Source organism: Xenopus laevis, chromosome 3S (assembly GCF_017654675.1).
Source record: "Xenopus laevis strain J_2021 chromosome 3S, Xenopus_laevis_v10.1, whole genome shotgun sequence".
Lineage (NCBI taxonomy): Eukaryota > Metazoa > Chordata > Amphibia > Anura > Pipidae > Xenopus > Xenopus laevis.
The window spans coordinates 118575781-118599826 of NC_054376.1; positions in this window are offsets into that span (position 1 = coordinate 118575781).

Sequence of the window (24046 nt, forward strand, 5' to 3'; positions counted from 1 at the left end):
AGCATTTGTGCTTCTGTTGGTCATAACCTCTAGAAAAGAGTTTACATGCATCACACAACAGTCCCCTATTATTTAACTTGGCATTTTTCTAGGTTCGTTTTTTTTTTTTCTTGCATTGTCAGAAAAAGCTACTACAATAAATGAACTCACTCTCTGAAACGGCAGAAGTAAAGGTAAATTTGATTGCTTCTTATGGTACATTGGCTGTCTGTCCAAAATGAGGATACGGAAATTGGCTTAATGGTGCCTGCATAGCATTACCGTACAATAGGATTTGATTCTGAACGCTGACCTTTTCCATTGTGAGGTCGACTTTGAAGCCGACATTTGATTTTTTTCATGCACTTAAGAACTCGCTCTTAAGACGTATTAACAGTTTTTCCAGATACATTAATTGGGGGTGAAAGTCAGCTCTTCAATCTAAAACCTTGTAAATTGATGGAGTTTTCTGTAGGAGTGAACATCATTTTTCTGACATAAATTTGACACTGCAACTGCTACCGACAGATCTAATGACACTTCTGCTTTTTCCGCTAACAAATGTTATTCCCAGCCTCCAGTTTGTGAGCAAAAGAATTGGAATTTTATAGTTGTATTCTTTTAATACAGCCTGCTGGGAATGAATGTGATATTTCCGACACTTGAAGAAAATTTTTTGTCCATTAAGTTAATTCTTAAATTTTTGTAGAGATTTAGGGGCTAATTCATTAATTTAGAGTGAAGGATTAGAAGTAAAAAAAAGTGTTTTTTTGGCTACTTCGACCATCGAATGGGCTACTTCGAACTTCGACTACCACTTCGACTTCGAATCGAATGATTCGAACTAAAAATCGTTCGACTATTCGACCATTCGATAGTCGAAGTACTGTCTCTTTAATAAAAAACTTCGACCCCCTAGTTCGCCACCCAAAAGCTACCGAACCCAATGTAAGCCTACGGGGAAGGTCCCCATAGGCTTAGCTAAGTTTTTTTGGTCGAAGGATAATCCTCCGATAGTTGGATTGAAATCCTTCGAATAGTTCGATTCGAAGGATTTAATCGTTCGATCGAACGTTTATTCCTTCGATCATACGATCGCAGTATTTGCGCAAAATCCTTCGACTTCGATATTCGAAGTCGAAGGATTTTCATTCCCAGTCGAATATCGAGGGTTAATTAACCCTCGATATTCGACCCTTGATGAATTTGCCCCTTAAAGTCATAGGACATTTTATTTACAATGCCAGCAAATCAGTTGCGGGAAGGTTCAGTTCATGGGCAACCCAATGATGTACAATAATAACTATAATTGGTTATAATCACCAGACCCACATTTCTGTTGGTCACAGAATGTTATGCAAAATGTCAGACATACCTTTCATATTAGTGTGATGATGGCAATAGTTTTTGATGCTTAAGAATCAATGAAATTTAGAGAATTTCTAAATTTACCAGCTCTTATTGTATCGAGTGCAGAACTCTCTAACCTTTTTTACTTGTGTGAGCCAATTTTAAATGTAAAAAAGTTGGTGAACGACACAGTAATGAAGAAAGTTACTAAGGATGCCCATTAAGGGCTGTAATTGAATATTTGTTAGCCCCATGTGGACTGGCAGACTACAGCTGTATTTGCTTGAAAGTCCAAAACTTCCCTTTAAGTCAAAAATGAGAACCTACTTAGAGGCTACTGGGAGAAACTTCAAAGGACTTGGTGACCAACACAAGTCACGGGTAAGGGATCATCTAGAGCAGGGGTGTCGAAAATGTAGATATAGCATGTGAGCAGTAGATCTCAAGACACGTTTAGCAACCAGCTTGTCTAAAGCACCCTCCTGTTTCATATATTAATAGTAATATTTTCCATGGAATCGGATGCTAAAAATGTCTTTATGGATGTAAATCATAATGGGACAACATCACTTAAAGTAAACCTCTTATTAGTAAAGAATTTTAATCATAAACACTGCTGGGTAGATGCAGTTAATCTTCTCAGGTCTCAAAGTGAAAAACACTCACCAGTTTAAGGAAGGGGAGGTCCAGGTGCACCGCCCTGAACCTTCAGCTGAGGGAGCGGATAACCTTATATAGAAATTGAGCAGGCACTTCTAGGAGGCAGACTTTTCAATTAAAAAAGTATTTATTTATTGAAGAGCACTAGGACACAGCCTAACGTGTTTTGTATCAACAGGATACTTAATCATAGGCTGTTTATTAGTAATTTATTAATAATAATTAATCATAGGCTCTTATTAGTGAAGTATGGACACTCCTGAGAGTGCAGAGATGTGCAACTTAACTTCCAAAAGGGATAGAGGATTTAAACTTTGAGGGGCACATTTACTTAGCTCGAGTGAAAGATTAGAATAAAAAATACTTCGAATTTCGAAGTATTTTTTTGGCTACTTCGACCATCGAATTGGCTACTTCGACCTTTGACTACGACTTCGGCTTCGAATCGAACGATTCGAACTAAAAATCGTTCGACTATTTGACCATTCTATAGTCAAAGTACTGTCTCTTCGACCACCTACTTCGGCAAGTAAAACCTACCGAGCATCAATGTTGGCCTATGGGGAAGGTGCTCATAGGCTTTCTAGCCAATTCGATGGATTAAAATATATATATATATATATATATATATATATATATATATATATATATATATATATATATATATATATATATGCACTGGGGTTCATTTGGAGTGATTGGACTTGATGGACTTTGGTCTTTTTTAAACTCAGTTTAACAATGTAACATTCACCAACCAAACTGAACTATAATTTCAAAGCTTTTTTAACCATATGCAGCTAAGTACAGAGGATTCAGGTCAACAGCAACAGGAGGACTGAAACAATTTATGCAGTAGGTGCTATGCAGCTTACTATATTTGATAAATCTAAGTTTTAATGTGTTTGTTTGGCAATGAGTGCCATCTAATCTGAACTATAGGACTTTTTAATGAGTAAGATCAAGTGACGCACAACATATTACATTATTTTATCCAGTTTGTGTGAGAGACACAATGAAGGCAGCGTCAGGCAATGAAATTCAAGATATATTCTATCCATACATCATGCTGACTTAATTCAAGCTTGTAATATCTGACAAGAGATATTTCAAGCATTATTAAAGATGTTACTATTTTCACTGGGTATAATGTGTTGTAGACTCAAAAGCCTGAGTCTATGAGCTAGGTTAGAAGAAAAGGAAAAAAAAAATGAAATATACATACAAATAAATCCCAATAATAGGGTAATCACATATGGCTGTTAAAGAGAAATGTTTTATTTATTAGTTTGGTGCTTACAGTTCTCTATTGTAATGGAAAATATCCAGGAAATGGATTTGTATATTGTTGCTAGAAGTGTCTCATAAAGACCCTAAAACAACTAGTCAGCATGTCTGGTATTCTGATTTAATTCAAAATAGATGAAAACTGCCAGCCATTATGTTGAGCATTGTTATCTTAACAATCTCCATTATTCTACTGTGAATGAACACTAGACTGTTATAACTGTTATAAGAAAGGGTTTAGTTTGCTACATGGTTGGAGAATTTAAGCAATGAGCCCCTTTCAATTTCTTTACACAGTTTCAGCAATTCTACATTATAATGAAAGTGAAGCTGAAAACTATTTTTTGGGAAACAATTTGGACCAAAGATCAGATTTTGAAGTGATTCGGATAAACTGGAAGATGTAGCATTTTTTGAAGAAGTTTGTGGGTCACAACAGCTGTTAGACTCTTTCATTTGCAAAATTCATAATGTTTGTAGATAAGTGAAGGAATTCAAAGGGATCCCCTCTTGGGTGTACCAGAAAGTGCTAGTTTGATGGTATGCTAGTGTCATGTCTGAATGCTGGTTAAGCCTATATGCTGTGTAATACCCATTAACTGCCATTAACCAGAACTTGAGACGAGAGCAGATCTGGGCTCAGTAGAGGAATTGCAGGAGTGCTGAGAACCGAAACTACCAGAAGTGTGGCCTAATTCAGACAGTCCAGGCAGTGGTCAGTCTGTCCAGAGGTCAATCCAGGCAGTGGTCAATCAGGAACAGGCAGAGGTTGGTGCAGGCAGCAAACAATCATGAATGGGGACAGGCAGAGGTCAGTAACGGACAGGGCGGGAACTAGTGGTAGGCAGCAGAGGCAGCTGCCTAAGGCACAGCGATTGGGGGGGCACTGGGCACTCTTCTTCTGCCAACTCCTAGACTGAACCTGGCACTAGACTTGCACCCAATAATTCCCCTGGCACGTATGTGTGAGTGAATGCTGTAGCGGTGCCAAGCATGTGTATGAGACGGGGATGGGAGACAAGCTGGCCTGCCTAGGGTGCCCAGCCGGTCAGACCCCGTAATGGGTATCAGGCAGAAGAAAGAATAGTTTTGACCAGAAAAGGCACAGATCACTTTGAAAAGAAATTAAAGGTGTGTGACAAAATGCGCATGCGCGTCAAAACATTTGTACGCCATCAAACCCTAATTTCAAAAGTGCCCTCTGGTGGCTAGAGTGCACTGAGATGCTTTCTGACAGTGATCTAGTGTCTGTTTTATAATATCATTAAGTCATCATTATGTCAAACAGCAAATTGGTCATTTCAAGTGAATTCAATTTTAAGTGACCATATTTTCACGTGGTGCGCCACAGCAAAATTCTTAGACCATGCCTACTGTGCAAGACACCCCCCCCCCCACTAACCACTAACCATTTTACAAATAAACCCAGAACTCATAGTAGGATGACACAAAGTCCATTCTGTGTATAATAACACCAGAACTTACAGCAGGATGACACAGCGGCAATTCCATGTATAAATACCCCCAGAATTCATAGCCAGATGGCACTGTGGTAATTTCATGTATAATGCCCAGAACTCATAGCAGGATTGCAAAATGGTAATTTCATGTATAATGCTCCAAGACAATACTGAGTTATACTGAGTAAAGTAATTTACACTTACTGGACACTTACAATAAGTGAAATATTTATTTTTGCACCAACACTATTGATGGGGAGGCAAGGTCAAGAAGATGGACTTTGCTCTAGGGCAGGGCCTGACCTGCCTATCACTTTAATCCCTGTAACACTTCATGGAATTTTCTCATGGCAGCTCGGTGAGCATTGCTGCTGTCTTGACGCATTCCTTTCCTCCATTGGTACCTAAAACCAGTTCTATGCAGCAGCAGGAGGTGGGGGGGGGGGAAGAGGGGAGATCAGAATACAGGAGAGACACTCAGCAAAAATGGAGTGAAAAAACGTGTCACAGTCCATCAGTACAGAGGACTTCAGCTTAATTGCGCAATAAGGGAGGCACTTCAGCTTTTGCAACAAATTGAATATGATGGTTTTGTGATTGGCCAATGTGTGTAGTGAAGTCTTCTGTGTAAAGGACCTTCTAAGCTTGCTACCTGAATGCCCGACAATCCAGGGGATTCACAGGGGCCTTTCTGCCACACAGGGACGGCTAACAAGGAGAATTTGCCATGGGAAGAAAAGTAGAAAAGTAAATCACCGGCACAACTTGGGTAATGCTAGCGGGGAGCATAACCCCTTTGCTAAGCATGATTGGACAGCCAGGGTGTGTGAGGGTAATTCCTTTTAGAATTTGCCATGGGGACAGCAGCTCTGAAATGGGGTAGATCCCTGGCGCTAGGGTTCAGATGGAAACCTTAATTCAGTATTTTTTGTATAATTGTGAAACCAATAACCACAAATTTAACCACACATTTAAAACCAGAAAGTACAATAATTCTTGAACTGATTTGATTTATAAATGGCTGTGCAATTAACCCTGCATTACATGAGGAGGCATACAGTATAAGATGCTTATTAGAAAAATTTCAAGTCTCTGCCCAAACTTCCTCAAATGCAGGTTTGTCTAATTTTTTGTTTAGATATGCTACATGTGTAATGACTGTTATAGTATATTTACTTAAATATATATAGTGTATACCTGTTTGGTTATATTCTTTAATATGCCACTAAATGTGCTATCTGTAGCTTAAGTATTCATTTTGGGGGCATCATTTTCCTTTAAAAGAGCAGTCAGCTCTTGTAGCTACTTGCAATATCTAAAGCCAGAGCAAAAATCAATAAAGTTTTTCTAAAAGGTTTTAGGACATTGGCAATTGACTGTAATTTGGAAATGCATTTAACCTCTCCCTTATGAATAATTTATTTAAAAACTGCAAAATATTTCTGCCCCCAAAGGCATTTTTCTTACATGGGAATCCATTATTGGTCATCACATCATGTCAACAAAAAGAGAAGCATGTATGGCTTATCCCATTATTGCCTAGTACCTGCATTAGCTATCAGAATCATGTACTGTTATCCCCCTGGATAATATAAAGATGCTCAATACACTGCTATAGGGTTAAGTTAATCAATACACAATTTAGTGAGCATTTACCATGAAACGACAAACATATCTATAGTCTGCCTTCGCTCTCTCTCTCACTACTTGTAAACTATCAAGTAAATAAATAGTCACCCACTTTGATCTATGTCTGGTGCTTTTAACAAAATTCACAATTAAATTATATTTTTTTTCTTAGAGGTGTTAAAGGGGAACTCCACAAAAACATAACTTAAATAATGAACATAATTTCAAGCAACTTTGCAATATACATCAATTAAAAAAATATGCAGACTTTTCATGATTTTTAATGGTTTCTGACAGTTCCCCAAGCCTAGCCCCCTGTTCTTCTGCTGATCTATCTGACTACTTTGCTGAGCTGGCTGACTACTGTTACTTTGTATCAACAGCCATCTGTCCTCAGCCTGCATCCTCCAAACTCCACTATTCCCAGCACACGTGATTTCAATAAGGAAAGGAACATCACAGTGCAATGCATTATGGGTTATGTAGTTCCTGCATGCTGTCTGTAAGTTGTGGAGAAGTTGTTACAATTTGTAACATCAGTGTTTAGTCCCTCCTTCCCTGCCAGGATTTCAAATGATGCAGAAAGAGAAGAACTGTTAAACAGCTGGATTTCAGCATAAAAATTGCATTTATTCATACTTTTTGAAGAAACAGGTAACTGTGATGAGTATATTTGGGGTTTCTGTGTTATGTGGGCCTCTTTATCAAATTTTGGTTTGGAAGCCAGAGTTCCCCTTTAAAGTGACCTAGTGTCTGCAAAACACTTTTCTCTTATTTCTTTACGCAACATGAAACTTTAGAATTGTTTACGTAGTGATGTCAGTACAATCATATTCACTCATGATTCTATATATTCTTAATTTGATAGTTGATATAACGGATTTTCCATAGATGTGCATGTAGAGAAATTCATCCCAAAAAAAAAAAAAAATATGCACTTACCCTGTGTTAAGGACAAGTGAATATATTTTGAGCATCAACTGCACATCTTGAATATATGGATGTGTAGATAGATAGAATGTTCTCATTTTTCGGCGCAAGCAAATTAGTTTGCAAAACTGCGACGACAAAAGCAAAAAATCCACTGCGTCTAAAAAAAATTGATGAGGGTCAAAATTGTCACACGCATCAAAATTAATGCGCGTCAAAATAATTTTGACGCCCATTGGCTTGAATGCGTTTGGCGAACATTTCTAGCTTTGCAAATGGCACAGATTTGCCCATCACTACTTTATTATCTTCCATACTGTGATTTTGTTGATCATTAGTTATGACTAGTGATGGGAGAAATTGCGCCGTTTTGCTACGCCGGAAAATTCGTGAATTTCGCGAAACGGCGCCGGCGTCTCGTTTTTGACACCGCCGCCCGTTTTTTTTACGCCGGCGCCCGTTTTTGACGCCGACGCCCATTTTTTAGAAAAAAAAAAGACGCCAGCAAATTTTTTTTCTCTAATTTTCGCGGGCGTTTCGCGGATTTATTCGCAGGTGGCGAATCGCGCAAATTCGCCGCAAATTCGCGCCTGGCGAATAAATTCGCCCATCACTAGTTATGACCATATTGTCACCAGGTATCATCGTCAAAAATGTTGTGAAATCGGACCGTTTTGCCCATCACTGTTAATCATCTGAATAAGAGTGGTAAAAAGGGGGAAATCCACCTAAAATACAGCTGTATTTCAGATAACTCCAGTATCGGACTGGGATGCCAGGGGCCCACCAGAAGACTATGGGCCCACTTTCCAAACTATTATTCCTTCTTTCCTTAGTCTTTATATTTACTTACTATATTCTTCTTATATCTACATATATTCTTCTTATATCTACTGCCCATTTTCTTCAATTATTAAGCATTTTTCCCATAAAGAAATAGGTAATGACCATGAAATAGGCTTAATGGTTACAAGCAAGAGGGCCCACTGACACCTGGGCCCACCGGGAGCTTTCCTGGTATCCCGGTGGGCCAGTCTGACATTGGCTTAGTCTGTATTCTGGCACATACTGCAACACTTTACTGTTGACATACTGCAACACTTTACATGATGCCTCATGTAAGCCAGAATGAGAAAATAATGTGAGTTTAAAGGGATACTGTCATGGGAAAAACAAATTTTTTCAAAATGAATCAGTTAATAGTGCTGCTCCAGCAGAATTCTGTACTGAAATCCATTTCTCAAAAGAGCAAACAGATTTTTTTTATATTCAATTTTGAAATCTGACATGGGGCTAGACATTTTGTCAATTTCACAGCTTCCCCTGGTCATGTGACTTGTGCCTGCACTTTAGGAGAGAAATGCTTTCTGGCAGGCTGCTGTTTTTCCTTCTCAATGTAACTGAATGTGTCTCAGTGGGACATGGGTTTTTACTATTGAGTGCTGTTCTTAGATCTACCAGGCAGCTGTTATCTTGTGTTAGGGAGCTGTTATCTGGTTACCTTCCCCTTGTTCTTTTGTTTGGCTGCTGTGGGGGAAAAGGGAGGGGGGTGATATCATTCCAACTTGCAGTACAGCAGTAAAGAGTGATTGAAGTTTATCAGAGCACAAGTCACATGACTTGGGGCAGCTGGGAAATTGACAATATGTCTAGCCCCATGTCAAAATTGAATATAAAAAACTGTTTGCTCTTTTCAGAAATGGATTTCAGTGCAGAATTCTGCTGGAGCTGCACTATTAACTGATTCATTTTGAAAAAAAATTTTTTTTCCCATGACAGTATCCCTTTAAGATTTTCTGAAAAGAATTAAGGGAGTATAACCCCTTACTAGTGATGAGCGAATTTATTCGCCAGGCGTGAATTCGCGGCAAATTTGAGCGATTCGCCCCCAGCGAATAAGTTCACGAAACGCCCGCGAAAATTCGCCAGCGTCAAAAAATTTTTTTAGAAAAAAACGGACGCCGGCGTCAAAAACGGGCGCCGGTGTCAAAAACGGGCGCCAGAGTCAAAAACGAGACGCCGACGCTGTTTCGCGAATTTTTCGCCGTTTCGCGAAACGCCCATCACTACCCCTTACATGCAGATATGCAATATTTTGCAAAAAACAAAGCTCTTTATAAAAGCAAACTAAAATATCCTCCAGGAAGACAGAAAGTTCTTGGATAAGAAATTTCTTCTCAGATTATAGAGCACAGAAGCATGGAATTATTTGCAGCTATTACCCTTTATATGACATAATGAACTACCCTCCAAGGAGGACTTTATAGGTCACATTACCTGTCTGATTCATTAGAAAAATAATTACAGAAAATTTTTCCAAATTAAAGTACCACAACAATTGAAGGACATTCCTGTATGTGCAGTCCTATCAACACTTTGCTAGCTAGCCTTTTTTGTGTAGACAAAAAAAAATCACTTTCCTTTAAAGTAAAAACTTAACCATGATGACAGAAATAAAATACAAAAGGCAAGTTGTATAAATGGTTATGTACAGCACAAGGAACGCGTGAAAATCTGATCAAGGTTTCCATTTCTCAGGAGCCCTTCACAAAGGTAAACAGAAGTTTAAATCTGAATCATAAATATTGCACAAGCTGAACTTTTCAACCTACTTCCAACTGACTTCTACAGCCAATCAAAATCCAATAAAAGCAATGTTCGCCAGATAATAGGATAAAAACCATCTTGAATTTAGACAAAGCTCTTTTGTCTTTATCTGTGAAAAGCAAGGTGTTGCTTTCCATTAGAACAAAGTTGCCAATCATGTCATGAACAAAATAGAAGTACTGTACACAGACATTATAACAAATCCATAATGTTAAAATGAGTCCTACAAGAAAGAAGCGATTAATCTAGTACAATGCTCCGAATTTTTAATGTAAATAAGATCTTAAAAAGATTATAGAGAAAACATTATCAATGGTTCCATTTGGTGACATACTTAAAGGGATGCAAAAAAATTGAAATAAGATCCTGATGTCTGTAGTCTACAAAGACTGGAAAATAAGAATGGACTGTTTAAAATTCTCAGCTATATTTATGTCCCAAAATAACCAAAATTTAACAAGACATGATCCAAGTATGGAAAAGGGTGATCCAAGTACATTTGAAATATTTTATTTAATACAATTTGTAAAGATAGAACATTTTTCCTACATGGTATCAAATTTATAATATCTAAGAATTCAGTTTAAGGTTCTGAAGGTCCCTTGAATACGTTTTCCTAAGGTTTTAAACATAATTATTCCATACAGTTTATTTGAACCTTAAAACAATTAAAACTTAAGTGATAGTAAGAACCTTAATAAAGGGACATTCTACAATGTCTGAATTAAATAATATGTTAATAAAACCGTGTTCCTTATGTACCACATTGGAAAGTTTAAACGTAGCAATGAGTGGATTTTTTCTCCAGGCATGGGTTTGCATCGAATTTCTGCGTTTCTCGATCTGTGAAATTTTTCGCGAAACTGAGGCAAAAATCGACTGCGAAAAAAAGTTAAATCACTATTTAAAAGAGAACTATCATGAAAACGAAAAAGAAATACTATACTCTCAGAAATAATACACATTTCTGTACTGTTTCTGAAATAACCATGTTTCCCTTCATCGTTTCTCTTCACCGCTTCTCTTCAACTTTTCTCTTCAAGTTTTTGAAATACAGCTCAAGTACATCATCTAGGCTAAGGGGGCATGGACCATTAAACATTAAACATTACATAAACATTAGCGCTAACTGTCCATCAAAACTGACTCCAAAGCAAAACCTTAATGTAGAGGGGCAGATTGCTGAGAGGGGAATAGTTAAGATTATAAAGCAGTACAGAATGTTTAATTGAATTAATATTTCCATGAGATGAAGCTTATACTAAGTTTTGGTTTTTCTAGATAGATTCTCTTTAAATGCTTTATGTTTGTGGCATAGGTTGAAAATATTTGCTCCATAGCTATAGAGAACATGGAAAACCCCATCATTCTTCAATGTCATTTGTGAAATTAACATTAGTAATCGTTGGCTACATGTGAAATGTTGAAAGATGGGTGGTAAGCAAAGTTGCTGTTATGTCTATAGTGCATGCAGTTCTTTAAGTTGTCCCTATTAATGGACAAAATAAATCATGTAATCACACAAAAATGCAGTAGAAGATATTCAAGAATATATCTTTTATGGAATGATTTACAGGGAAACAAATGATTTACAGCTTTATAAAAACATCTAGAACCTCTAGAGGACTCCTACACTTTTGTGTATTCTTTCTTCAGAAACCTGCTGCTACCCCCTTGATGACAATGCTTTCTGCATTCAAACGTGCTGTATTGGAGAAGGGCAGACTGAGGCACATAGGCATCCTGTCCCCTAACTTGTGTTTCCTTAGAGATGCGAGTTAGGGAGTGGTAGATGATGTAGGCCACAATGGGGCCCTTATCCCTACAGCCTCCCTATGAGACAGGACTGACTTGTGTTAGTGATGGGCAAATTAATTTGCCAGGCGCGAATTTGCAAATAAATTTGCGAAACTGGCGAGAAAATTCAAAAAAATTTTTAGACGCGCGTCAGAAAAGTTGCTCTCGTCAAAACCATTGCACGTCAACATTATTCGGACGCTCATTGACTTTAATGCCATTTTCCACCATTTCTCAAATTTGGCGGAAGATTCACAAATTTTTCGGCAAAGCGAAACAGGACAAATTCAGCCCATCACTAACTTGTGTCTCTGATGCTACTGTCTGTATCTCATGTCAGTTCCTTTTTATCCAGTGCAGACAATATTTAGACTGGGTGAAGTTCTTGCTAAATACACACTAATAGGTGTTCTGCAATTCTTGCAAAAGTCACAAAATGCTTTGTTTTTATTATTGTTGCTAAAAAGGTACAGACATAACCCCATGCCAGAGTCTATTGGTCCCGGTCTGCAATATGTTTATTAGGCATGGTATTTTTTTAAGTCTTTTTCATTCACATTTTTGTCTCCATTTAATTCAATTTGATATGTTTGCATTTCAGACTAAAATTCTATTTGTGTTATATGATAAATATTACTCCTGTTTTAAAGCTAAGGGAGCAGGGTACAGACAGCTTGAATCAGTGCTTTAACAGATCAATAGGTGACAAATTGACCAATGTCCCATGGCCGCCAAATTAAGCTGTTTATGGAAAGCAACCTAACCAAACAAAATCATGTCAAACCCATAGCACTTGTGGCAAAGATTGATGGCTTACTCCAATACTTTAAATGTGATTTTTCTTGACAGGGCGTACTGGTGGAATTGTGTTTTTTGGATTCTTTTTCTTTGCTTTAAGAACTGTGTCCTGCTTTGTAATATGAACTGAAGTCACATCAATCTGAGAAAGAAATAATTTGCAGAATATTTTTTTTTACCAAAGGTTCACATACATAAGAATGCAATTTGCAGTATCTTGCTTGAAAAGTTTGCTTCCTTTGGTGTGTGCAATAATGCAGACGTCATTATAATATATTAGAATAAAATGCCAGGCTAATGAAAGAACATTTTTAATACAGGTATGAGACCTATTATCCAGAATGCTTGGGACCTGGGGCTTTCCGGATAATGGGTCTTTCCGTAATATGGATATTCATACATTAAGGGGCCCATTCACTAAGTTCGAGTGAAGGAATAGAAGGAAAAATACTCGAATTTCGAGTAGTTTTTTGTGCTCCTCGACTATCGAATTGGTGTAAATTCGCCTGAGTAGAATGATTCGAATAGATCGAGCGCAAAAACGCTGCGACTATTCGCCCATTCGATAGTCGAAGTACTGTCTCTATTAAAAATACTTTGACTGCCTACTTCGCCACCTAAAACCTACCGAATTGCTTTAAAAGCCTATGGGAAAGTCCCATAGGCTTGTTTTCTAAGTTTTTGATCAAATAAAAAGGCATTTGATCGATCATTCGATCAAATTAAAATCCTTTGATCGAATATTCGATTGTGCGACTATTCGCCGGCGCGTAAATTCATCTGAATTGCCTATTCTATTCTATTCCCCAGTCGAATTTCGAGGGATTTAACTGCTGAAATTCTTAACTGCAGAGTTGCTTAATAAAAAGTTAACATTTAAAAACCATCACAAAAAATAGTCTTAACCCTTTAAGTGCCACAGAACATAGAATCTACGTTCTGTGGATCAAAGGACCAAAGTGCCACAGATCGTAGATTCTACGTTCTGCAGCACTTCCGGGTTTGCGAGCGGAGGAGCGGCTGTTAGAGCCGCTCGCTCCGCTCCTTCACGATCCCCTGCCCCTAGGCAACGAGCAGAGCAGGGGATCGAGTGGCCCCTGGGGCGCGATCGCCCAGGGGCCCAAAAACAGCAGCAGGCACGTGTTACTTACGTGTCCTGCTGCTGCAGCCTACACCGCGCCGGAGATCTCCGCCCCCACAGCACAGGGACACAGATGACGTCGCAGATCTCTTCCAGAGGCTCTTCCTGATCGTGTGCAACAGTCTCCAGCGACTTTTTCAGGTTAGTGCAACAATTACACACACAAACACACCAACACACACTTATTACAGTAATACACACTTAGATTCACACTTACACACACTTACACATACATTTTTGGGGATTGGGGGGGTCACTTACACTCACTGCACTTACACACACGTGCACACGCACACACGCGCACATAACATGTAATTTACCATTTGTACACACGCACACGCACATACATGGCATTGTGGCTTTTTTTTTTTTTTTCTTATCGCATCGTTTCTTTTTTTGGCTGAAAAAAATGTTTTATTGCCATTACGAATAGCGTATTCGCTAACCGTACTGTGCAATACCTTTTGTATGTTATTTCGGTGATTATATTGCAATTTTGGGTATTTTGGTGCATTTTTAGCCATTTTATTGAATTTTTAGCCATTTTATTGCATTTTCAGCTCTGCGTATGTTGTGTTCACTTGTTTCTAGCCGTATAACCTGTTTGGCCCAGCTAAAATATTCAAACTGTGATTCTGACGGCCGATAACACTAGTCTGGAAAAAAAAAACATTGATTTTTGTGGTTTTATTGGATTTTTTTTGCATTTCACTCTTTACTGCCTTATTTTGTTTTGCCTTGTAAATTTTTTCTACTATATATCCATTTGGGGGTCTCTGTGCGCCACATAGTTTGGTATATCTATGCATACTGGGCATCAAAGTGTTCAGTAGACCCCTGGCGTTCATATTTAGGATGTTTTATGCTGATAAGTTACGAAATGTGTGGCATATAATGGGGTAGAATTGAAGCTTTGTGACGATTTTCAGAAATTTGATAAAAACCGTTACGTTCAGCATTGCTTTGCAGTTTGGCAGTTTGCAGTAGAAACACTTATTTACCCATATTGGATTCGTCAGAATGTGTACTTTCTGAAAATATATGGTTTTCTGGGGTCTCTGTACTGTTAGGGGGGTCTAATGTCGCATAATACACACACCAGGTGCTCATATTGCAGCAGCCAGCGCGTCAGCCGTGAAAATGTATATACACTATTGTCATTTGGGGGTCTCTGTGCGCCACATAGTTTGGTATATCTATGCATATTGGGCATCAAAGTGTTCAGTAGACCCCTGGCGTTCATATTTAGGATGTTTTATGCTGATAAGTTACGAAATGTGTGGCATATAATGGGGTAAAATTCAAGCTTTGTGACGATTTTCAGAAATTTGATAAAAACCGTTATGTTCAGCATTGCTTTGCAGTTTGACAGTTTGCAGTAGAAACACTTATTTACCCATATTGGATTCGTCAGAATGTGTACTTTCTGAAAATATATGGTTTTCTGGGGTCTCTGTACTGTTAGGGGGGTCTAATGTTGCATAATACACACACCAGGTGCTTATATTGCAGCAGCCAGCGCATCAGCCGTGAAAATGTATATACACTATTGTCATTTGGGGGTCTCTGTGCGCCACATAGTTTGGTATATCTATGCATACTGGGCATCAAAGTGTTCAGTAGACCCCTGGCGTTCATATTTAAAATGTTTTATGCTGATAAGTTACGAAATGTGTGGCATATAATGGGGTAGAATTCAAGCTTTGTGACGATTTTCCGAAATTTGATAAAAACCGTTATGTTCAGCATTGCTTTGCAGTTTGGCAGTTTGCAGTAGAAACACTTATTTACCCATATTGGATTCGTCAGAATGTGTACTTTCTGAAAATATATGGTTTTCTGGGGTCTCTGTACTGTTAGGGGGGTCTAATGTCGCATAATACACACACCAGGTGCTCATATTGCAGCAGCCAGCGCGCCAGCCGTGAAAATGTATATACACTATTGTCATTTGGGGGTCTCTGTGCGCCACATAGTTTGGTATATCTATGCATACTGGGCATCAAAGTGTTCAGTAGACCCCTGGCGTTCATATTTAGGATGTTTTACGCTGATAAGTTACGAAATGTGTGGCATATAATGGGGTAGAATTCAAGCTTTGTGACGATTTTCCAAAATTTGATAAAAACCGTTATGTTCAGCATTGCTTTGCAGTTTGGCAGTTTGCAGTAGAAACACTTATTTACCCATATTGGATTCGTCAGAAAGTGTACTTTGTGAAAATATATGGTTTTCTGGGGTCTGTGTACTGTTAGGGGGGTCTAATGTCGCATAATACACACACCAGGTGCTCATATTGCAGCAGCCAGCGTGTCAGCCGTGAAAATGTATATACACTATTGTTATTTGGGGGTCTCTGTGCGCCACATAGTTTGGTATATCTATGCATATTGGGCATCAAAGTGTTCAGTAGACCCCTGGCGTTCATATTTAGGATGTTTTATGCTGATACATTACGAAATGTGTGGCATATAATGGGGTAAAATTCAAGCTTTGTGACGATTTTCAGAAATTTGATAAAAACCGTTATGTTCAGCATTGCTTTGCAGTTTGGCAGTTTGCAGTAGAAACACTTATTTACCCATATTGGATTCGTCAGAATGTGTACTTTCTGAAAATATATGGTTTTCTGGGGTCTCTGTGCTGTTAGGGGGTCTAATGTTGCATAATACACACACACCAGGTGCTTATATTGCAGCAGCCAGCGCATCAGCCGTGAAAATGTATATACACTATTGTCATTTGGGGGTCTCTGTGCGCCACATAGTTTGGTATATCTATGCATACTGGGCATCAAAGTGTTCAGTAGACCCCTGGCGTTCATATTTAGGATGTTTTATGCTGATAAGTTACGAAATGTGTGGCATATAATGGGGTAGAATTCAAGCTTTGTGACGATTTTCCGAAATTTGATAAAAACCGTTATGTTCAGCATTGCTTTGCAGTTTGGCAGTTTGCAGTAGAAACACTTATTTACCCATATTGGATTCGTCAGAATGTGTACTTTCTGAAAATATATGGTTTTCTGGGGTCTCTGTACTGTTAGGGGGTCTAATGTCGCATAATACACACACCAGGTGCTCATATTGCAGCAGCCAGCGCGTCAGCCGTGAAAATGTATATACACTATTGTCATTTGGGGGTCTCTGTGCGCCACATAGTTTGGTATATCTATGCATATTGGGCATCAAAGTGTTCAGTAGACCCCTGGCGTTCATATTTAGGATGTTTTATGCTGATACGTTACGAAATGTGTGGCATATAATGGGGTAAATTTCAAGCTTTGTGACGATTTTCAGAAATTTGATAAAAACCGTTATGTTCAGCATTGCTTTGCAGTTTGGCAGTTTGCAGTAGAAACACTTATTTACCCATATTGGATTCGTCAGAATGTGTACTTTCTGAAAATATATGGTTTTCTGGGGTCTCTGTACTGTTAGGGGGGTCTAATGTTGCATAATACACACACCAGGTGCTTATATTGCAGCAGCCAGCGCGTCAGCCGTGAAAATGTATATACACTATTGTCATTTGGGGGTCTCTGTGCGCCACATAGTTTGGTATATCTATGCATATTGGGCATCAAAGTGTTCAGTAGACCCCTGGCGTTCATATTTAGGAGGTTTTATGCTGATAAGTTACGAAATGTGTGGCATATAATGGGGTAGAATTCAAGCTTTGTGACGATTTTCTGAAATTTGATAAAAACTGTTATTTTCAGCATTGCTTTGCAGTTTGGCAGTTTGCAGTAGAAACACTTATTTACCCATATTGGATTCGTCAGAATGTGTACTTTCTGAAAATATATGGTTTTCTGGGGTCTGTGTACTGTTAGGTGGTCTAATGTCGCATAATACACACACCAGGTGGTTATATTGAAGCAGCAAGCGCGTCAGCCGTGAAAATGTCTATACATATTGTCATTTGGGGGTCTCTGTGCGCCACAAAGTTTGGTATATCTATGCACATTGGGCATCAAACTGTTTAGTAGACCCCTATGTTTATATTTAGGATGCTTTATGCTGGTAATGATACATGGACAATACGATGCTGGAAAGTTGAAGCTTTGAGGCAATTTCCAGATATTTCACCAAAACCGCCAAATTTGGCAAAGCCTTGCGACTCAGTAGTTTGGAGCAGAAAGGCATGGGTACCCATTTTAGATTCGGTAGAATGTGTACTTTCCAAAACTATATGGGTTTTGGGGGGCAAACATATATTTCTGTGTTTTTACCCCACAAAAATGCAGTCAATGTGTTGATTTTTCATTAGCTGAAGTTACCCACGGGACTGTTTGTATGCGCTAACTTCATTTTGGGGCCTCTAAATGCCAGATACTTTGGTAAACTTATGAACAATGTCCACCAAAATGTTCAGAGGAACCCTGGCAATCATATTTAGGGTGCTTTTTCTTAGTACGTAATGATACATGGGTGATATAGTGCTGGGAAGTTGAAGCTTTGAGGCAATTTTCAGATATTTCACCAAAACTGACAACTTTGGGAAAGCCTTGCGACTCAGTAGTTTGGAGCAGAAAGGCATGGGTACCCATTTTAGATTCAGTAGAATGTGTACTTTCCAAAAATATATGGGTTTGGGGGGTAAACATATATTTCTGTGTTTTTACCCCACAAAAATGCAGTCAATGTGTTGATTTCTCATTAGATGAAGTTACCTACAGGACTATTTGTCTGCGCTAACTTCATTTTGAGGCCTCTAAATGCCAGATACTTTGGTAAACCTATGAACAATGGCCACCAAACTGTTTGGAGGAACCCTGGCAATCATATTTAGGGTGCTTTTTCTTAGTACGTAATGATACATGGGTGATATAGTGCTGGGAAGTTGAAGCTTTGAGGCAATTTTCAGATATTTCACCAAAACTGACAACTTTGGGAAAGCCTTGCGACTCAGTAGTTTGGAGCAGAAAGGCATGGGTACCCATTTTAGATTCAGTAGAATGTGTACTTTCCAAAAATATATGGGTTTGGGGGGTAAACATATATTTCTGTGTTTTTACCCCACAAAAATGCAGTCAATGTGTTGATTTCTCATTAGATGAAGTTACCTACAGGACTATTTGTCTGCGCTAACTTCATTTTGAGGCCTCTAAATGCCAGATACTTTGGTAAACCTATGAACAATGGCCACCAAACTGTTTGGAGGAACCCTGGCAATCATATTTAGGGTGCTTTTTCTTGGTGCGTAACAATACATGGGTGATATGGTGCTGAGAAGTTGAAGCTTTGAGGCAATTTTCAGATATTTCACCAAAACCGACAATTGTGGGAAAGCCTTGCGACTCAGTAGTTTGGAGCAGAAAGGCATGGGTACCCATTTTAGATTCGGTACAATGTGTGCTTTCCAAAAATATATGGGTTTGGGGGGTAAACATATATTTCTGTGTTTTTACCCCACAAAAATGCAGTCAATGTGTTGATTTTTCATTAGCTGAAGTTACCCACGGGACTGTTTGTATGCGCTAACTTCATTTTGGGGCCTCTAAATGCCAGATACTTTGGTAAACCTATGAACAATGGCCACCAAACTGTTTGGAGGAACCCTGGCAATCATATTTAGGGTGCTTTTTCTTGGTGCGTAACGATACATGGGTGATATGGTACTGAGAAGTTGAAGCTTTGAGGCAATTTTCAGATATTTCACCAAAACCGACAATTGTGGGAAAGCCTTGCGACTCAGTAGTTTGGAGCAGAAAGGCATGGGTACCCATTTTAGATTCGGTAGAATGTGTACTTTCCAAAAATATATGGGTTTTGGGGGTAAACATATATTTTTGTGTTTTTACCCCACAAAAATGCAGTCAATGTGTTGATTTTTCATTAGCTGATATATTATTCAAATTGCAGGTGAGTGATTGCTCACCAAAGTTAATCACATCTCAAAGGAGATAATTAACTGATTAAAATACAACTGTCACTTAAATTAAAGTGCACTTAAATATGGAGTGTGAGAATTGTCTGAACAGAAACCAGGTCTGGGGATACTGAGCAAAGTACCCCATCTATTGCCCACTGGTCAGCAAATACTTTCAACCGACCAGTAAACACTGCTTGGGTGTACTCTGCTCGGATGCGGGAACGCACCAGCACTCGGAACAAGACCTCTGCTGGCAGAGGATTCCCACCTTCCAAACATTGCTTTCTAGATTTATGGATGACTAATTTAGCTAAAGCCAGGAGCAAGTTGGAGAGAAGGTCTTTCTCTTTATTGTCCCGGGATACTGGGCGTCCAAAAATATAAACATGAGGGGAAAAGTGTAACCAGAACTGCAGGTAAAGCTTCCTCAAAAGAGCCAATAGAGGTTGCAGTCTGGCACACGTAAAATAAGCATGAAACACAGACTCTCCTTTGCCACAGAATGGACAAGCAGCTGGGGAGTCTGTAAAACGAGCTAAATACTCTCCTGTGCTCAATGCACCATGCAGCACTTTCCAACTCAAGTCTCCAGTTGGTCTAGGCACCAAACTGGAATAAAGAGCTTGCCACTGAGGTCTTTCACCCTCATTAAGCACACGTCTCCAGATGGTATCATATCGGGAGATGAGGGCAAGGAAGTGTACAGTGTGAAGCATTAGAGAGTACAACAGCTTTCTTGTTATATCATGAAAGCGTGTCAATGGAAAATTCTCCAACTGGCTCAAGTTGGGGGAAGGAGGTGCTTGGGGGGATTGACGGGTTTTAGGTGCTATTATTATGTCTGGAGGTGAGGAGTTCCAAGGTGGACGTGGCTCTCCAGAATGTAAAACCCCATCAATGAAGGTGTGAGAATCAGGAGAGATTGTGTCCTTGATTTCCTTGAGAAGACGGTGTGGAACCCTAGTGGTGAGGAATCCCATGCGTTGCATAACTGCTTGAGAGTCCACCCAATCTGATTTCTCAAAATCCAGGAGATCTCCAACTCTGGTTAACCGAGCCTGGCAAAGGCGACGTCGGATGCTGATGGATTCTAACATCCTAGTCTTAAAAGATGGATTGTAAAGTAGGGGCTCATTTAGAATGTCTTCCCCTTCAATGGCTCCTTGCCTTAACACGGATACCATGCTCCAGGTTTTTAGCGTGTCTTGGTAGTAAGCCGGCAGGGTTGAAAGGTTTCTTAGGAAACCCTCAGGTTCAATTATAAACAATTGCCGGTCATATCCCATATTTCGTACCTGGCGATAAAAACTCGATGCTAGAGTACACCACTGTGGAGAAGGATCTGCATACAAGTATCTCTGTATTTGCTGGAGACGGAAGGTGTGCACTTGAGAACGTATACACACGACTCCCTGCCCTCCCTCTTTCAACGGGAGGCTTGAGACACCTACAGAAACCCAATGCTTTCCTATCCAGAGAAAGTCCAGTAACCTTCTCTGGATCTTAGCAATGAATTCTTGGGTTGGGCTAAGACATATCAGCCGGTACCAGATCTGAGAGGCCACCAGCTGATTAATCACCAAAGCTCTCCCCCTCATAGAAAGTACTTTAGCAAAACCCTTCCACTTTCCAAGGCGCGTTAGAACACATTCCTCAAGTTCAATGAAATTCTGTGAGACAGGATACTCCTCAGCTGATAGGTAGACGCCTAAATATTTAATGATTTTACTCTCCCACGAGATGTCACGAAAAGCAGGAGGCAGGAAATCCACCTTTAGAGAACCCTCCAGAAGGCCTGAGCTCTTGGACCAGTTGATCCGGGCAGATGAGGCAGCAGCGTAGACTTCTTGACACTCTTGTGCCCGCTCAAGATCAACTAGGTCCTGGGCCACAAGAATTACATCATCAGCGTAGGCTGAGAGAACCACCCTCATGTCAGGTTCTTTGAGCACCAGTCCCGTGAGCCTTTTCCTTAAGAGACACAGGAAGGGCTCAATGGCCAGCGAGTACAGTTGTCCCGACAAGGGGCATCCTTGCCGAACTCCTCGTCCAAAGGCCAGAGGTGCAGTCAGAGACCAGTTGATTTTAACTAAACACTCTGCAGAGGCATACATTGTTTTCAGGTAGCCCACAAACTGTGGGCCAAAGCTATAGGCTTGCAGAGTGCCTATAAGATATTGGTGATCCACCCTGTCAAATGCCTTCTCTTGATCCAGAGAGAGAAAAGCAAGAGATAGACCAGTCCTTCTCGCAAAATGTAGTAAGTCTCGGATTAAAAAGACATTATCAAAAATTGTCCGACCGGGGACTGTATAGGACTGGTCAGGATGAATCACCTCTGCCAGCACAGATTTGAGCCTAAGTGAGATAGCTTTGGCCACGATCTTATAGTCTGTGCTAAGCAGTGAGACTGGTCTCCAGTTCTTAATAAGACGGAGATCCCCCTTCTTAGGAAGTAGTGATAACACTGCTCGACGACACGAAAGTGGCAACTCACCTTTCTTGAAGGCCTCAGTTAGGACCCTATGGAAATCAGGGCCCAGAGTATCCCAAAAGAACTGGAAGAACTCTATGGTCAGTCCGTCAAGCCCAGGAGATTTATTGTGGGGCATTAAACGGAGTGCTTGAGAGAGTTCCTCTAGAGTGATTGGTGTTTCCAACCTCTCTTTTCTCCTCTCACTGACCACTGGAAGCCCATCCCATAGCTCCTCACAGGCATCTGGAGAGATGGGATCTGGAGAAAAAAGGTTTTGATAGAAGGACCGGGCTCTGTCCCGGATAGCCTCCGGATCCTCAAGGGGGGTTCCATCCTCCGCAAAAAGGCATGTGATTTGTTTTCGGTTCCCCTTCTTCTTCTCCAGAGCATAGAAGAATCGGGAACCACGATCCATATCACAAAGTAACTGCATCCGGCTTCGCACAAAGGCACCACGAGCCTGTCGTTGTTCCATGTTACGCAGCGCTTCTTTCCTTTCTAGATATTCACACTGAAGGGCTTGGTATTCAGAGCCTGATAGCCTTTGCTCAAGATCAAGCACCTCCCCATTCAGTGCCTCAATCTCTGCATTGCGCTGCCCGCTCACACTTTTGGTATACTCTTGACACAAGAGCTTTAGGTGAACCTTGCCTACATCCCACCACTGGTTCAATGTGGCAAATTCATCCTGAAAGGCCCTCCAGCCTCTCCATGTATCCCGGACTGACTTTGCAAAACCCTCATCTTCTAATAAACTGTTGTTAAAGTGCCAGTAAGCAGCTTTTGGCAGAGATGGTGCGATTGACATTCTCAGGGATACACAATTGTGGTCTGAGAATGGTGCCAATCTAATGGTGCTCGACTGGGCTCGTGACATGAGATGGCTCGATATATATATCCTATCAATCCGGGATTGAGAAACATGACCATCTCTCACCCTGACATAGGTAAAAGCAACCGTCTCTGGGTTCTGTTCTCTCCAGACATCAACCAAGGAGAAATGAGCAATTAGTTCTCGCAAAACGGACTCAGACGAGTCTCTTTTCTTGGGTACATTGCGATCTCGAGCATCAAGGGTGTAATTAAAATCACCCCCTATAATCAAGGCTTCATCAGAGTCAATTGTCTCCATGTAGGCTGACAAACTTTCAAAGAACCGTGCCCTCTCTGGTCCGGTAGTAGGAGCATACACATTCATTAGATTATATGTTCTACCTGACTCCCGGACCCGAAGATGCAATAGACGGCCAGGGATGACAGAGGTAGCATTCAGGACCTCTGGCTGGAAGGAATCTGAGAAAAGGGTCACCACCCCGCATGATGTCCAAGTGAGGTGATTAAAAAAGACCCTTCCCTTCCACTCCAGATTCCAGCTTGCTTCAAGCTCTGGAGTGGTGTGGGTCTCTTGGAGGAAACTCACAGAGTACCCTCCTTGACGAAGAAAGGAGAGTACCTGAAACATTCGGAAAGGATTCCGACAGCCATTAGTATTACGTGTGCTTATACTCAAGGCCATTACTGAGTCTTAGGAAGTGCTTTAACCTTCATCAAGGTCTGATGAGACAAACATTTTTTGTGAAACTTCATTATACGGAGATATTCTGCTGTTCCATAGTTCTTGGCCTCTTTTATGACCTTAATGTATTGTCTCACAGAATTGATAACTAAAGGCAAATCATGCCACTTCTCCAGAGCCATGTGCATCTTCTTCTCTAATTTAACACCAAGGGTGCTCTCAAGAAACTTTTTGAGTTCCTCAGCAGGGATGATTGGGGTAGAAGGATTTGCCACTCCTATGTCAACCTCCTCTTCGATGTTCCCCTCATCCATGAGCTCTTCCTGGCTAAGGGATTGATAATCTCCCCTCTCCACTAGAGCTTTGAGAATCTCTCCACAAGTTGTTACAGGAAAAGTATCAGAATCACTTTTCTGGAGACCCTGCAATGGCTCAGGTGTTCCCTCAACTTCACTTGAAACACATTTGGAAGTGTTTGACACAGGAGCAACAGAACTAATTAGCTCCCCAGCAACCGGTAGAGCTTTGGAGGCTCGATG